An 8,805-nucleotide genomic window follows, 5' to 3' on the forward strand; every position below is an offset into this window, starting at 1 on the left:
ATGTCATCAAAATCATCAAGAAGATGACACAGAATTACAAAGATTGGCACGAGAAGCTACCCTATGCCCTTTAGGGCTATAGAACCACCATGTGAATGTCAACATTTACGCTAGTCTATGGAATGGATGTAGTGCAACCTATCAAAATCGAAGTTCCTACTTTGAGAGTTCTTCTCGAAACACATGTAGTAGAAGAAGATTGATGCAAGTCTCGGTACAATTAACTAGCCCTTATGTAATACAAGAGGTTAGACGCGTTATGTCACATACAATCTTATCAAAGATGAATGTCCAGAACATTCAACAAGAAAGTTAAGCCTCAGAACATACAAGAAGGTGATATAGTCTTAAATAAGAACTTATGGATAATAGACCATAAAGACAAGTTTCAAATCCCATGGGAAGTACTCTACCTTTTCGAGAATGTATTTTTAGGTGGCGTCACACGATTGACTACCTTAGACGAAGAAGAACTCTCAACACCCTTCAACGTTGACATGCTCAAAATATATTTTGTTTAAAGTATGCGTGATGAAATCTATTCACGACAATCCCCAAGTAGTTTACAAGTACGAAACTATGTTCGGACATGATATCTCCTTGTTATGAGAGTACGTATGTAACCTATTATGGGTGCGGTCCCAATAAAACTCAATTCAAAAAATTCAAAAAAAATCAATGCTTTGAAATTCACAAGTATTGAATTATGTTCAGACCTTATCTCTCCTTATTATGAATGTACATAGGCAGCCATTCATGAATTTGGTTCCAATAAAAATCAAAACATTGAAACAAGTATTCCAAATCCCCAACATAATAAAAATAAATGTGACTCCCCATCACGAAAGTCCAAAGTATTTCAATTGGAGTCGCGATATATCCGTGATATAATCTTGGAACTACTTTTGGACTTAATTTCTTCTTTTATGAGAATATGTAGGCATCTTATCATGAGTTCGATCCTAATAAATCTAAAATAACAAAATCCCTATGTCAACACTAGGAAATTTTAAAAAACGAAAAAAATCATCACAACTTTAAGTCAATTGTCACTCTAGTAGAAACTTAAAAGACTTTCCCAACTTAAGTCAATTGTCACTCTAACAGAAACTTAAGAGATTTCCATAACTTAAGTCAATTGTTAATCCAGTAGAAACTTAAACAAATCTCCTTGAAAAGTTTTAAGTCAATTGTTACTCTAGTATAAACTTAAGACACATCAATCACCAACAAAAATCAAGCCAGTGGCCACCTCAACGGAAACATAGAATCACGATCTATCTATGATATAATTCTGGAACTACATTCAGACCTAATTTCTCATTTTATGAGAATACTTAGGCAATTTACCACGAGCTCGGTCCCAATAAATCTAAAAATACGAACCCTTATGTCAACACTATGGAAATTTTTATTAAAATAAAAATGATGAAAAAATGAAGTTCAATTCGAAATCAACTCCGCAACACTGAATACAAAAAGCATCCCCACTGAGTTGAAGCTATTGGGAACATAGGATCGCGATCTATTCGAAATAATCAAACTCCTACATTAATACTATGGGCATTTTTTTAAAATAAAATGTGTTCAAGAAATAATGGCAACCCTTGAACCCACTTGTGCAAAATAGAAGCGACGAATAAGCACTCAAGAAATGAGTAAGGATGCATGAATAAGCGTTTCTCCCTAGCGAGTGTCTTATGATTGAACTGATGTAACTAGTGAGATTAAAGCAAGATGATTTGCAAACAGATTTACCTCGAGTCCAAACATAAGCTTAAAGTGCTGATGTTTAATAGGAAACTCAAAAAATACTAATGCCCAAACTCGGAAGCATGTTGTCAATAAAGGTAGTGTCTCGTCTCAGATAGAGGTCGAATGCAAGAGTCTTAGGCATCTAAAGAAAAATATTTAATAACACAAGACTATGTTGGTTGAGATACGAACAACAATATTGTTGTTCACTTAGAAGCAAGTCTATTTGTCAAGCAAGAATAAAGTGTTTGGGTCTATCAGATACACCCCGGTCATCAAGAAAATTGGCCAAATGAAAAAAGAAAATACTCACAAAGGTTGAGATTTTGAAATCACCATTTGTTGTTAATCTAGACTCTCGTCTAGTTTGAGAAGTAAGAATAATAATGTATCGATTCTATCATATATATCATGAGTATAAGAAAAGAGCTCAAATGCCTTAAAATCTAAAGTATGATAACCTCCAAGTCTAAAAATTGAGACTAAACCTCATGGTGCATGAGTGAAAGATTAAGCATAATCTAAAATTCTAAACGATGTTCAAACAAACAAATCCCTCAAATAAAACTTAGGGCAAAAAGTCTCGGTAAAATACAAATTCCTAAAGCGATGGCATTGATCTCGAAAAATACTAGTCGCACACGATCTCCTTGCAACACATTCTAAGGAAAATGTATGGAACCGATTTCTGAAGATGTTTCAATGCAACAAAATATTAGAAAAGAGCTGAAGAGACGCTAACACATGAACAATTAAAAGGGTCTAATTATGGACTTAAATGCAATTCACATCTGAATATTTCGTTAAATAGAGGAGTGATGTTCACCCATTCACGACAAAGTATTTCGTTAAACCGATGTACGATACTCAAATTCACATGGTATCCTCTTGACTCATTCTAAGAATGTACGGGACCGATTTTTCAAGATGTTTCATGATGACAAAACATCCTGAGACATTTCATAGGTGACAAAATGTCGTACTCGAATTCACAAGGTATCCTCGCGGAGCATTCTAAGAATGTACGGAACCGATTTTGCTAAGATGTTTCATTGGTGGCGAAACAATCTTAAAGATGTTTCATGGGTGGCGAAACGTCGTACTCGATTATTATTTTCCAAAATATTTCATGGGTGGCGAAACAATCTTGAAGACGTTTCATGGGTGGCGAAACGTCGTACTCGATTATTATTTTCCAAGATGTTTCATGGGTGGCGAAACAGTCTTGAAGACGTTTCATGGGTGGCGAAACGTCGTACTCTATTATTATTTTCCAAGATGTTTCATGGGTGGAGAAACAATCTTGAAGTCGTTTAATGGATGGCAAAATGTCGTACTCGATTATTATATTCCAAGATGTTTCTGTTACAAGGGATTGTTAGGGTTATGTTTCCTAACCCTAAAATAAGCTGACGGGTAGACGTAACCCATGTCAGCAGTTCTATTTTTAATTATTCAAAATAAATAATTATAAATAAGGCAGTTAGCCAGAATATGGAATACTTAATAAATAATTATTTCTAAGGAAATAAATAAGTATTAATAAGGTATTAGCAAAATATATGGAATTAGCGGGAAGTTAATTATGGCAGAGGATGGGTATATAAAGAGGAGATCATAATCTGCAAGGGGTACCCCGACATTCTTACAGAAACCTCTAAGATTAACTTCTCTCTCTATATTTTCTATCTCCTATCTTTTTCTTCCTTATCGTTAAATTCTTACTCACCTAATACTTGTGAATCTCATTCTCACCTCCATTATATTCTATTCTTCACTTAAATCAAGTTATCTCTCACTTATAGCTAGGTTATCAGTTAAATCTACTTTAAGCTATATCATTGGTATCAGAGCAAGTTCTTGGCAATATGGTGGAAACGCGTATCGACGGGGAGTTGAATGAAATCCGCAGCCGCAATCAAGCGCAAGACGAACGACTGTTGGCTCAAGAGGCCCGATTCGAAAGGATGGAAGCTATGATGGCTTCAATGAGCGATGCAATCAACCGACTAAGTACAACTGGGAATAATCAAGTACCACCAGATGAAGGTCAAAATCTCCGAGGTGATAATCATCGTGATCGCAGACGAGGCGAAGATGTCAGACATCGGGAAGTTCATAACGAGGAAAGGTATCAACCTCCAACTAGGCTGTCGAAGATTGATTTTCCAAGGTTTAACGGCGAAGAGGTGGATGACTGGATTTACGGAGTCGAGATGTTTTTTCAAATAGACCGAACATCAGAAGAATCAAAGATGGATTATGCATGTGCTCATCTGACCGGTCGAGCGCGTTGCTGGTTCAGCTCATATTTACAACACCGACTTCTAGGGCGAGCTATGACATGGAACGAACTGAAGCAATTAGTTTTGAAGGAATTCGGTCCAAGCGAATTGGATGATCCACTAGACGAATGGAAGGACTTGAAGCAGACGACAACAGTTAAGGATTTCGGTAAGAAATATCTCGATATTACATATAAACTGCCACATCTTACTGAAGAGTACTCCATTAAGGGATACTTAAATGGACTAAAAGAAGAAATAGCCAATCCAATCAGGATACAGAAACCTCAGTCCTTAACTGAAGCGATGAGAATGGTTAAACTTCAAGAACGAACTAATCAGAAATTACAAGATGCTGTTTTTGATTCGTTAGTGCGGCGAGGCTATTTAGCAAACAAGGGAGGTCCATTACTGCCAACTCCGAAGGCTGCATCTTTCCTGAATTGAGGAAATAATAATGGACCGTATAATAGAACATCGACAAGCCTTGCAAGCAGTTCTAATAGTACAGGCCAGTACAATAGAACAACAAATACTATTCCAAGAAAAGTCAATTTAGATCAGAAAGCGTATGACGAGAAAAAGAAAAACAACTAGTGCTTCTATTGTGAAGAGAAATGGGAGTATGGTCATAGATGCAGGGCGGGTGCCATTGCGATGATAAATGAACTATTCGAGGAAGAGAATCAGGAAGAAAAATTGGTTGAAACCGTGGACGAATTAGAAGATGGCGTTGCAATGACAATTGAAGGATCAAATACATTTGATACCATGAAGGTGCAAGGAACGGTAGGACGAAACAACGTATATATTCTGATAGACTCGGGAAGTACGCATAATTTTATTAACCCACGAGTGATCAGGAATACAAAATTTGTAACGTCTCCGGCGGTTAAACTAATGGTCACAGTAGCAAGCGGTCATCAATTGGTAAGTACTACCAAATGTCTTGGATTACAATGGTCAGCTCAGGGAATAGATTTCAATGTCGATGCATGAGTATTGTCCATTCCCAAGTATGACATTATACTCGGAATATAATGGTTGGTGACACTTGGTGGAATTCAGTGGGACTTCAAGAATCTGATAATGGAATTTTCATTTAATGGTGAATTGCGGAAGCTACACGGGGATACATCCAATTTGGTTTCCATGATAGAAGGCAGAACATTAGGGAAGGTTATCCGAAAGGGCGCTAATGTGGCTATGCTGAGTATTGGGGAATCAGAAGGGTGTGAATCGGAATTGTATTCCGTAATAATATATTCACCAGAGGCTGACAAGGAACAAAAATTGGAGAAACTGTTAATAGAGTTTGAAGAATTATTCAGAGAACCTACAATACTTCCACCTACTCGCAATTATGATCATCGAATTAATCTCAAAGAAGGAGCAGGAACCGTTAGCTTAAGGCCATACTGATATCCTGCTCTTCAAAAGGATGAAATGGAAGGCATGATAGAAGAGATGCTTAAATCATGAGTGATACGCAAAAGTTATAGTCCATTTTCTTCACCCGTTGTGCTGGTAAAAAAGAAGGACAAAAGCTGGAGATTATGCATCGACTACCGACGTTTAAATGAGGTAACTATTAAAGACAAATTTCCAATTCCATTAATAGAAGAACTAATGGATGAGTTATATGGTAGTTGTATTTATTCTAAACTAGATTTAAGATCTGGTTATCATCAAGTCAGAATGAAGGAAGAAGACATTTATAAAACTGCATTCAAGACACATGAGGGTCATTACAAATTTGTAGTGATGCCTTTTGGTTTGACAAATGCACCTTCCACGTTTCAACGAATGATGAATGAGGTTTTTAAGCCTTATTTGAGGAAATTCGTACTAGTTTTTTTTGACGATGTTTTGATCTATAGTCGAACATGGGAAGATCACTTAAAACAGTTGCGATTGGTATTCGAGTTACTGAAACAACATCATTTAGTTTTGAAACATTCCAAGTGTGTCTTTCCTTGTTTGGAAGTAGATTACCTTGGACATGTTATTTCACAGCAGGGAGTTGTTGTAGATATGTCGAAGATATCAGCTATTAAAATATGGCCGACTCCAGATTCCTTAAAACAACTTAGAGGATTTTTGGGCTTGACAGGATACTACAGGAGGTTTGTTAAGAATTATGGGTCTATAGCTCGGCCACTAACATCCTTATTGAAAAAGGGAAAATTAGTTTGGAATGAAGAAGCCGCTGTGGCATTTGAGGAACTGAAAAAGGCCATGATGAATCTACCAGTACTAAAATTACCTAATTTCGAGGAAAGCTTTGTGGTTGAAACTGATGCGAATAACAATGGTATGGGGGCGATCTTGATGCAGCAAGGACACCCTGTGGCATATATCAGTAAAGGGCTCGGTCCGAAACTATAGGCCTTATCTGCTTATGAACGAGAAATGTTAGCTGTATTACATGCTATCAAGAAATGGAGAAGTTATTTACAATTCAAACCATTCATCATAAAAACGGATCATGAAGCATTGAAACACCTGTTGGAGCAAAATATATGGAATTAGCGGGAAGTTAATTATGGAAGAGGATGGGTATATAAAGAGGAGATCATAATCTGCAAGAGGTACCCCGACATTCTTACAGAAACCTCTAAGGTTAACTTCTCTCTCTATATTTTCTATCTCCTATCTTTTTCTTCCTTATCGTTAAATTCTTACTCACCTAATAATTGTGAATCTCATTCTCACCTCCATTATATTCTATTCTTCACTTAAATCAAGTTATCTCTCACTTATAGCTAAGTTATCAGTTAAATCTACTTTAAGCTATATCAGTTTCATGGGTGGTGAAACAATCTTGAAGATGTTTCATGAGTGGTGAAATGCCGTATTCGATTATTATTTTCCAAAATGTTTCATGGTTGGCGAAAGAATCTTGAAGATATTTTAGGTGGCGAAACGCCGTATTCGATTATTATTTTCCAAGTTGTTTCATGGGTGTCGAAATTTCGTATTCGGTTATTACTTTCCAAGATATTTCATGGGTGGCGAAACCATCTTGAAGACTTTTCATAGGTGGTAAAATGACGTATTTGATTATTATTTTCTAAGATATTTTATGGGTAGAGAAACAATCTTGAAGACGATTCATGGGTGGCGAAACGTCGTATTTGATTATTATTTTCCAAGATAATTCATGGGTGACAAATCAATCTTAAAGACGTTTCATGAGTGGAAAAATGTCATACTCGATAATTATTTTCCAAAGATGTTTCACAGGTGACGGAACATTCGAAAGATGTTTCATAGGCGATGAAACATCGTACTCAAGTCCATACGGGTCTCCCAAGAGGCTCGCCAGGTTTATTTTCTTGAAATTCGAAATAAACTATAAAATTGGGAGTTCTCAAAACGTAGTGTCTATGTTCAAGTTTGGACATGCATTTTTCTAAACTAAGTGATTTCTACCAATTTTTTCCTAAAGGGCATTCTGTACACAATTATTTTTTCACCTCCAATTTTTATAGTTTATAAACAATTATTAAAATAATTTATTTCGGATTTTTAGTTTAATTAGGTTATAATTAGCCTAAGTTGAAGGAATGTAAGAGATTTTATTATACTTAGAATATTTAAGGGTTTTAATTAAATTAAATCACTTTAGATAATAAAATAAAAAGGACATAGAAAACCGTTTTTTTTCTGTATATTAACAAAATTTTCATTTTATTTTATTAAATTTCATTATTTTGTTTAATTAGATTTGATTTAATTTAATTAAATAAAATTATCAGGTTAAAGGGCGTAGACTTTGTCTTTTTTTATTAAATAATTTGTTTAATTTCTAACTAGAAAGTTAGTTAGTCTTTCTTTTAGAAAATTAGTTAGAAGTTAGTTATTTATCTTTCTTATTTCATTTTATTTGATTTTGTAGGAAAATAAAAGAGAAAAAACAATATGTGAAGATCATGGAGCTTCATGGATATCCATCAAGAACAAGATAAGGTCCATGAAGATTCTCCAAGAATGGGCCAAGATTCACAAACAAAATTCAAGATCCAAAAAAGGCCAAGATCCATCAAAAGAGAATGCTTAATTTCGAAATCATGAAGGTCCATTCCCATGTCAAGATCAAGATCAGAATTATTTCAAATCAATGTTAAGGCATGAGCTCAACTGAGGAGCCCAACCGGTGACCTGACCCATGAATTAACCCATGAACCAAGATCCAACCCAAAAGAAGGTGGTGGAAGCTTCTAGGAACCTCTAGGAGGAGCTTCAAATGTTGGAATTTTAAACTAATTCATAAATTTCATTAATGAATGGAAATGAGAGTTTGGGTAAATAAAATCAAATGAAATTCAAACGAAATTCACATGAAATTCAAACATGAATTAAAGTGAAATTTGATCCAAATAATTAAATTATTATAATTAATTTGTTAATGATGTAATTAACATTTAATGGCTTGAAGAACAATTATCAAATTAAATATGTTTAATTTTGTTAATTGTCATTGTAACCTTCATGATATTATTGCTATCAATTTATTAGCAAGAAAATAATGTAATGTGTAATCGAAGAGAAAATACAAAGGGCAATGAAGAGGCAATCAAGGTCAGCCGTTGGATCAAAGATTAATAGTTGATTTTATTTTTATGAAAGTTTAACATTTCAACAATATAAAACCCCTCATGTTTAATCTCAAACTTTACATTATCTTATATTTTTCTCACACTAGAATTCCAAAAGTCTTCTTCTTGTTTTGTGAGTGTTCTTCGAGTTCTTTGTTCGATAT

Source organism: Impatiens glandulifera, chromosome 6 (genome assembly GCF_907164915.1).
Source record: "Impatiens glandulifera chromosome 6, dImpGla2.1, whole genome shotgun sequence".
NCBI classification, from domain to species: domain Eukaryota; kingdom Viridiplantae; phylum Streptophyta; class Magnoliopsida; order Ericales; family Balsaminaceae; genus Impatiens; species Impatiens glandulifera.